Source organism: Peromyscus maniculatus, chromosome 19 (genome assembly GCF_049852395.1).
Source record: "Peromyscus maniculatus bairdii isolate BWxNUB_F1_BW_parent chromosome 19, HU_Pman_BW_mat_3.1, whole genome shotgun sequence".
NCBI lineage: Eukaryota > Metazoa > Chordata > Mammalia > Rodentia > Cricetidae > Peromyscus > Peromyscus maniculatus.
Genome location: NC_134870.1, coordinates 81,632,353 through 81,641,357, shown reverse-complemented (window position 1 = coordinate 81,641,357; position 9,005 = coordinate 81,632,353).

The window sequence follows — 9,005 nt, the reverse complement described above, 5'->3', positions numbered from 1 at the left end:
ATCTGGCTAGGATCTCCCGCTCTTTTTTCCTCGACCCTCGCCCTTCATTGCTCTCACTCATGTCCAGACTGTTCATGTAGATCTCATCCATTTCTCCGTGTCTTTCTTGGGGTCCCATTTCCCAGGTAGCCTCACTGGTGATGTGAGTAGCAGTCCAGTCATCCTTGTTCCACATCTAGCATCTTCCTATGAGTGAGTACATACCATATTTGTCTTTCTGAGTCTGGGTTACCTCACTCAGGATGATTTTTTCTAGATCCATCCATTTGTCTGCAAATCTCATGATGTCATTGTTTTTCTCTGCTGAGTAGTATTCCATTGTGTATATGTACCACAATTGATTTAATCATTCTTCAGTTGAAGGGCATCTAGGTTGTTTCCAGGTTTTGGCAATTACAGACAATGCTGATATGAACATAGCTGAGCAAGTGCTCTTGTGGTATGATTGAGCATTCCTTGGGTATATGCACAGGAGTGGTATAGCTGGATCTTGGGGGAGATTGATTCCCAATTTTCTAAGAAAGCACCATATTGATTTCCAAAGTGGTTGTACAAGCTTGCATTCCCACCAGCAGTGGAGGAGAGTTCCCCTAGTTCCACATCTTCTCCAGCATAAAATGTCTTCAGTGTCTTTGATCTTAGCCATTCTGACAGGGGTAAGGTGGTATCTCAGAGTTGTTTTGATTTGCATTTCCCTGATGATTAGGGATGTTGAGCAATTCCTTAAATGTCTTTCAGCCATTTGAGTTTCCTCTGTTGAGAATTCTCTGTTTAGTTCTAAAGCCCATTTCTCAATTGGACTGTTGGACATTTTGATGTCTAATTTCTTGAGTTCCTTATATATTCTGGATATCAGTCCTCTGTCACATGTGGGGTTGGTGAAGATCTTTTCCCATTCTGTAGGATGTCGCTTTGCCTTGTTGACCGAATCCTTTGCTCTACAAAAGCTTCTCAGTTTCAAGAGGTCCCATTGATTGATTATTTGTCTCAGTGTCTGTGCTACTGGTGTTATATTTAGGAATGATCTCCTATGCCAATGCGTTCAAGACTACTTCCTACTTTCACTTCTAGCAGGTTCAGGGTAGCTGGATTTATGTTGAGGTCCTTGATCCACTTGGACTTAAGTTTTGTGCATGGTGACAGACATGGATCTATTTGCAGCCTTCTCCACGTTGATATCCAGTTATGCCAGCACCATTTGTTGAAGATGCTTTCTTTTTTCCATTGTACACTTTTGGCTTCTTTGTCAAAAATTATATGTCCATAGGTGTACGGATTAATGTCAGGAATTTCAATTCGATTCCATTGGTCCACATGTCGGTTTTTATTCCAATACCAAGTTGTTTTTTTTTTTACTGTAGCTCTATAGTAGAGCTTGAAGTCAGGGATTGTGATGCCTCCAGAGGTTGTTTTATTGTACAGGATTCTTTTGGCTATCCTGGGTTTTTTGTTTTTCCATATGAAGTTGAATATTATTCTTTCCAGGTCTGTGAAGAATTGTGTTGGTGTTTTGATAGGAATTGCACTGAATCTGTAGATTGCCTTTGGGAAAATTGCCATTTTTACTATGTTAACCCTGCCTAATCATGAGCATCAGAGATCTTTCCATTTTCTGATATCTTCTTCAATTTCTTTTTTTCAGAGACTTAAAGTTCTTGTCATATAGGTCCTTCACTTGCTTGGTTAGTGTTACCCCAAGGTATTTTATGTCATTTGTGGCTATTGTAAAGGGTGATGTATCTCTAATTGCCTTCTCAGCCTGTTTTTCAATTGTATATAGGAGGGCTACTGATTTTTTTGTGTTGATCTTGTATCCTGCTATGTTGCTGAAGGTGTTTATAAGCTTTATCAATAACTGGGTGGAATCTTTGGGGTCACTCATGTATACTATCATGTCATCTGCAAATAGGGAAAGCTTGACTTCTTCCTTTCCAATTTGTATCCCCTTCATCTCCTTATGTTGTCTTATTGCTCTGGCTAGAACTTCAAGTACTATATTGAATAAGTATGGGGAGAGTGGACAGCCTTGCCTCGTTCCTGATTTTAGTGGAATTGCTTTGAGTTTCTCTCCATTTAATTTGATGTTGGCTGTTGGCTTGCTGTAAATTGCCTTTATTATGTTTAGGTATGTTTCCTGTATTCCTGATCGCTCCAAGACTTTTATCATGAAGCGGTGTTGGATTTTGTCAAATACCTTTTCTGCATCTAGTGAGATGATCATGTGGTTTTTTTTTCTTTGAGTTTGTTTATATGGTGTATTACATTGATGGACTTTTGTATGTTGAACCACCCTTGCATCCCTGGGATGAAGCCTACTTGATCATGGTGGATAATTGTTCTGATGTGTTCTTGGAGTCTGTTTGCCAGTATTTTATTGAGTATTTTTGCATCAATGTTCATGAGGGAGATCGGTCTGTAGTTCTCTTTCTTTGTTGCATCCTTGTTTGGTTTAGGAATCAGGGTAATTGTCGCCTCATAGAAGGAGTTTGGTAATGTTCCTTCTGTTTCTATTATGTGGAACAATTTAGAGAGTATTGGTATTAACTCTTCTTTGAAGATCTGGTAGAATTCTGCGCTGAAACCATCTGGTCCTGGGCTTTTTTTGGTTGGGAGACTTTTAATGACTGTTTCTATTTCCTTAGGGGTTATTGGACTATTTAAATAGTTTATCTGGTCTTGATTTAACTTAGGTATGTGGTACCTATCCAGAAAAATGTCCATTTCTTTTAGGTTTTCCAGTTTTGTGGAGTAGAGGTTTTTGATATAATTCTCTGGATTTCCTCAATGTCTGTTGTTATGTCCCCCTTTTCATTTCTGATTTTGTTGATTTGGATTCTCTCTCTCTGTCTTTTGGTTAGTTTGGATAAGGGCTTGTCTATCTTGTTGATTTTCTCAAAGAACCAGCTGTTTGTTTCATTATTTTTTTCTATTATTCTCTTAGTTTCTAATTTATTATTTTCACCTCTCACTTTGATAATTTCCTGGCATCTATTCTTCCTGGGAGACTTTGCTTCTTCTTGTTCTAGAGCTTTCAGGTGTGCTGTTAAGTCACTAGTGTGGGATTTCTCCAACTTCTTTATGTGGGCATTTAGTGCTATGAATTTCCCTCTTAGCACTGCTTTCATAGTGTCCCATAAGTTTGGGTATGTGGTGTCTTCATTTTCATTGATCTCTAGGAAGTCTTTAATTTTTTCTTTATTTCTTCCTTAACTCATTGGTGATTCAGTTGAGCATTATTCAGTTTCCATGAGATTGTAGGCTTTCTGTAGTTTTTGTTGTTGTTGAAATCTAACTTTAAACCATGGTGGTTTGATAGAACACAGGAGGTTATTCCAATTGTTTTGTATCTGTTGAGATTTGCTTTGTGGCCAAGTATGAGGTTGATTTTAGAGAAAGTTTCATGGGGTGCTGAGAAGAAGTTATATTCTTTCTTGTTAGGATGGAATGTTCTGTAGATATCTATTAGGTCCAATTGGTTCATGACATCAGTTAAGTCCTTTATTTCTCTGTTAAGTTTCAATTTGGGAGATCTGTCCAGTGGTGAAAGTGGGGAGTTGAGATCTCCCACTATTAATGTGTGGGGTTTTATATGTGGTTTAAGCTTTAGTAATGTTTCTTTTACATATGTGGGTGCCCTTGTGTTTGGGGCATAAATGTTCAGAAATGAAACTTCATTTTGGTGGATCATTCCTGTGATGAGGATATAATGCCCTTTTTGATCTCTTTTGATTGATATTAGTTTGAAGTCTATTTTGTTGGATATCTGGATGGCTACACCCACTTGTTTCTTAAGACCATTTGATTGGAAAGTTTTTTCCCAACCTTTTATTCTTAGGTAGTATCTGTCTTTGAATTTGAGATGTGTTTCTTGTATGCAGCAGAAAGATGGGTCCTGCTTTCGTATCCATTCTGTAAGCCTATGTCTTTTTATAGGTGAATTAAGTCCATTGATATTAAGGGATATTAACGACCAGTGATTGTTCATCCCTGTTATTTTTGGTGGTAGTGTGTGTGTACTTCTCTTCTTTGGGGTTTACTGTTGTGGCTTTATCTATTGCCTGTGTTTTTGAGTGTTTATCTCACTTCCTTCGGTTGGAATTTTCCTTCTAGTGCTTTCTGTAGGGCTGGGTTTGTGGATAGGTATTGTTTAAATCTGGCTTTGTCTTCGAATGTCTTGTTCCTTCCGTCTATGATGATTGAAAGTTTTTCTGGGTATATTAGTCTGGGCTGACATCCATGGTCTCTTAGTGTCTGCATTACATCTGTCCAGGTCCTTCTGGCTTTCAAAGTCACCATTGAGAAATCGGGTGTTATTCTGATGGGTTTACCTTTATAGGTCACTTGTCCTTTTTCCTGCTCTTAATATTCTTTCTTTATTCTGTAGATTTAGTTGTTTATTTAATTATTATGTGTCGAGGGGACTTTTTTGGAGCGTCTAGTCTGTTTGGTGTTCTACAGGCTTCATGTATCTTCATAGGCATTTCCTTCTTTAAGTTGGGAAAGTTTTCTTCTATGATCTTGTTGAATATATTTTCTGTGCCTTTGAGTTGGTATTCTTCACCTTCTTCTATCCCTATAATTCGTAGGTTTGGTCTTTTCATGGTTTCCCAAATTTCTTGGACATTTTGGTTCATGACTTTGTTGGCTTTAGTGTTTCCTTCGACTGATGAAACTATTTCTCCTACTGTATCTTCAAAACCAGAGATCCTCTCTTCCATCTCTTGCATTCTGTTGGTTATACTTGCATCTGAAGTTCCCGATCTTTTACTCAGGTTTTCTATTTCCAGCATTCCCTCTGTGTCTTCTTTATTTTTTCAATTTCCCTTTTCAGGTCTTGGACTGTTTCCTTTATTTGTCTCATTGCTTTTTCATGATTTTCTTTCAGTACTTTATTGTTTTCTTCCAGTACTTTATTGTTTTCTTCTAGTACTTTATTGTTTTCTTCTAGTACTTTATTGTTTTCTTCCAGGACTTTATTGTTTTCTTCCAGGACTTTATTGTTTTCTTCCAGGACTTTATTGTTTTCTTCTAATTTGTTTGCCCTTTCCTCTAGTTGTTTACAGCGTTCTTACAATTTTCTTGTCTTTTCCTCTATATAAGCCTTTACCTTCTTCATGATGTTACTCATAAGGCTACTTTCTTCTGCTTCTTCCAATTTTTGATGTTCCGGTCTAGATGTTGGAGGTGAGCTAGGTTCTGGTGATGCTGTATTGCTCTTCATTTTGTTGTATGTACTTCTGCCCATCTCCTTGTGGTTCCTTCTTGGTCTTATCAGTGTACTTGGTTCAGAAAGAGCTGACAGATTCAGGAAGTCTCTCTCTCTTTTCCAGATGGGAGTTCTCTTGTCCAAATGGAACTCCGGGGCAGGATGGAAGCTCTTATCTGGACTGGAAGTCTCTGGTCCAGAAGGGAAGTCAGGAGCAGGATGGGAGCTGGGGGCCGGTCTCTAAGTCTCAGGAGGTGGCTGGGGTCTTGGGCAGATGGGCGTGGGGGCAGGGCATGGAGATTACAGGGGCTGCTGGGGGGCTTGGAGAAGGGGATCCCTCCCAGTGGGGCTAGAAGGGGACCTGCCCGGTGGTCAGAACCTAGGGCCAAGTTGGGCAGGTCTTCCTGGAGTGGCTGGTGTCCAGGGATGGGGTTCGTGTTGGGCCCGGATACTCACCTCTGGTCCAGAAGGGAAGTCAGGGGCAGGATGGGAGCTGGGGGCCAGTCTCTAAGTCTCAGGAAGTGGCTGGGGTCTTGGGCAGATGGGTGTGGGGGCAGGGCGTGGAGATTACAGGGGCTGCCGGGGGGCTTGGAAAAGGGGATCCCTCCTGGTGGGACTAGAAGGGGACCTGCCTGGTAGCCAGAACCTGAGGCCAAGTTGGGCAGGTCTTCCCAGAGCAGCTGGTGCCTAGGGATGTGGTCCGGGTTGGGCCCGGATACTCACCTCTGGTCCAGAAGGGAAGTTGGGGGCAGGATGGGAGCTGGGGGCTGGTTTCTAAGTCTCAGGAAGTGGCTGGGGTCTTGGGCAGATGGGGGTGGGGGCAGGGTGTGGAGATTGCAGGGGCTGTCGTGGGGGGGGGGCTTGGAAAAGGGGATCCCTCCCGGTGGGCCTGAAGGGGACCTACCTGGTGGCCAAAACCTGGGGCCAAGTTGGGCAGGTCTTCCTTTAGTGGCTGGTGCCCAGTTAAATTTCTTTTTGAAAATTTCTTTAGAAAATGAATATTAGATAGTGTTTACCATAACAATTGCTAATATTTAAGTGTCTTATTTATGTCTTGTGTAAGAGATAATATTTAAAAATATGTTTATTCATATGTGATAATTGTGGTTTTGACAAAAGTATAAATCATGGTAACACATTTGTCAGAGGAGGAAGAAGTGAAAAGCAAAGAGATGCTGTTCTGCATCTAAAGCCACACTCAAGCATCTCTTTTATTATGAATGAAATTTAAATTATTTTTTAATTTGTGCAAGTTAAATGATATACTTCAGCATTAATAAAATACATTCAAACATAAACACTTGATTTTCTCAGCTTTTGTATTATAGTTACAATGTGTAACTTCAGGAAATATTTAAAAATTAAATAGCACCATCTTTTAGAAAATGTTGGTTTATCTATAAACAAACATAAAAGTTTTTCCTGCAATAAAATTTTCTATATTGAAACCTTAGCAACTTTTCAGCTATACAATATAGTGCTATGGATAAGGGGGTATCTTAAAGAATAAGTTTATAAGTAATAAATTGAAATTGAATCACTTAGATATATAGATGCTGATGCATGTCATTTTCCTAACATCACAATATTGGTTTATTATTTTATAGGTATAATTAATTAAAATAATACAAATAAAGAAACCTTGTATGGAATATATACTCATGTATCTCTGGACTCATCTTCATCTTCTATTGTTACTTAATATAACAATTTGATAACAATGTTTAGAAGGCTTACAAAGTAGCATACTTACTCCTGGTTACTTGAGAGATTAATGAGTATCAATCTCTGTAAGCAGAAAATAAATGGCAGCCAAAAGAACTCTTTCCTTTGATAAGGAAGAACAAGGAAACTTCGGGCTGTATTCATAGGGGGAACTGCTTCATGTTACAGACAATTGTATTGAGAAATAACATAAGGATTAAAATAAAATTAACAGATAATTATAAATTAAGGAAATGATCCATTTTTATGTCTACTTTATTTTTAAAATACAAATATTTCATTTACATACACATTATAAAAATATACAGATATTCTTACAGTGTTTTAAATTTTAATGTAGAATTTATATTTCCACAGACATTACTTTCTATGTCCTAGACTATTTGTCCTATGTCACTTAATTTCCAAGGTTCTCCCTTATCTTACTATATGTTTTTAAATAGATCCATTTACAGAGTTTTACATGGTGGTAGCCCTTGGAGGCTAAGTCAGAAGGAACATGGGTTTAAAACAACCAGCTCACAAACAACAATAACAACCTCCAAACAATATATAGGATACATAGTATGTAGATATGTATGCTAACCATATTTTTATAAAGCACTTGCAATTTAAACTCTGGGTCACATTATAAATGCTTATTCTTCACTTTCAGTGCTTACTCAACACCTTATGGACAAAACATTAAATCAACTGATGCAGAGAAAATTCAAGTTCCTAAAGTCTACAGAATGTTTCACAGTGTGATGGTTCCATAGTTTAATTAGTTCTCTAATGATACACATTATCTCTTTTCAGTCTTTGCTCTTCTGAATAGTGCTGCAATGAAAAACCTTTCCTTATACTATTATCTACTGATGCTCTGATGTTTAGCCTGTTAATCTGATTAATACACTTATGCTGATTTGGTTCAGGAAATGTAATCTTTTCAGGTTTCAATTTAACCCAGTTGTGATCTTTGTCCTTCTATTTTTCCACTTCTGAGTACTTCATTAAGTGTGAAAACTATATTACTATAGCCTTGCCTGTATCTAGTTCACATATTTCCTGCAATTTCTGCACTGGTGTGGTCCTTCAGGCCACTACTGAATAACAGCCTGGCACCTTGGTTTAGTTTGCACAGAGCTGAACATAAGAGGAGCCCCACAGATTTCACTCTACTGTCAATCACCCTTTGTTCAGTTTATATATTTGGAGGACCATCTTTGGTGTGTTTCTCAATGTTTCTTTTCTCTGGCTGTTTTAAAGGGTTTTGTTTTGTTTCAATAACTGGTTTTTAAACTTCTTGTTTTGATGTGTGTTAGGATGGTCTTCATTTTTTTGTGTGTTCTTGGAGCTTGCTTAAATTCTAGAATCTGCAGTGTATACTTTATACTACATTTGAGAAACTTCTGATAATTACTTACTTGATTTTCAAATAGATCCTGCCTTTGCTTAGAGATTTATTTGCAGATAGATCACATAGCTTTATATTGCCATGCTATTGACTTATATATAACTTAACCAGGTGAGCTATTGAAACAGTGGGAGAATTTAGGAAGGTAGTTTGGTCAATGGAGTTTTTGATCAATGTGAGATATACTTGGGTTTTCTAATGTCATTTTCTTTGGGTAGGCCAGCTCTGTTTGCTAACTGCGGCTCAATGAAGTTAAGTCTACCTTCTCAAGGACAGCTGGGAATTGACCCATTTAGTGTTTGTTTCAAGGAGATGGCTTCTAGGCTTTAAGAAGATTTTTATGACCAGCAAAAGACTATGTTTCACAGGATCAGAGATAAATTTTACAAATACCAGTTTATGGAAAGTTATTTTTCCAAGAAAAATGAAGTCAATGTTCTATAATTACAAAGCCTTCTAAGTTTCATCTAGCTAAAGGGAAAATGAAAGCCCTCTTGGTCACTGCTTATTATGCATTATTATTCTGAGTGAATTTAAAGAACCTAATTTTACCCTTACTATGGGTCATATTTTCTAATTTATTTGCATGTCATGCAATTCTTAGGAAATTCCTCCTATTAACTATATGTTGTTGCATGGTGAATGTTTTCATAATTCTATTAAAGATTCTTTCATTTT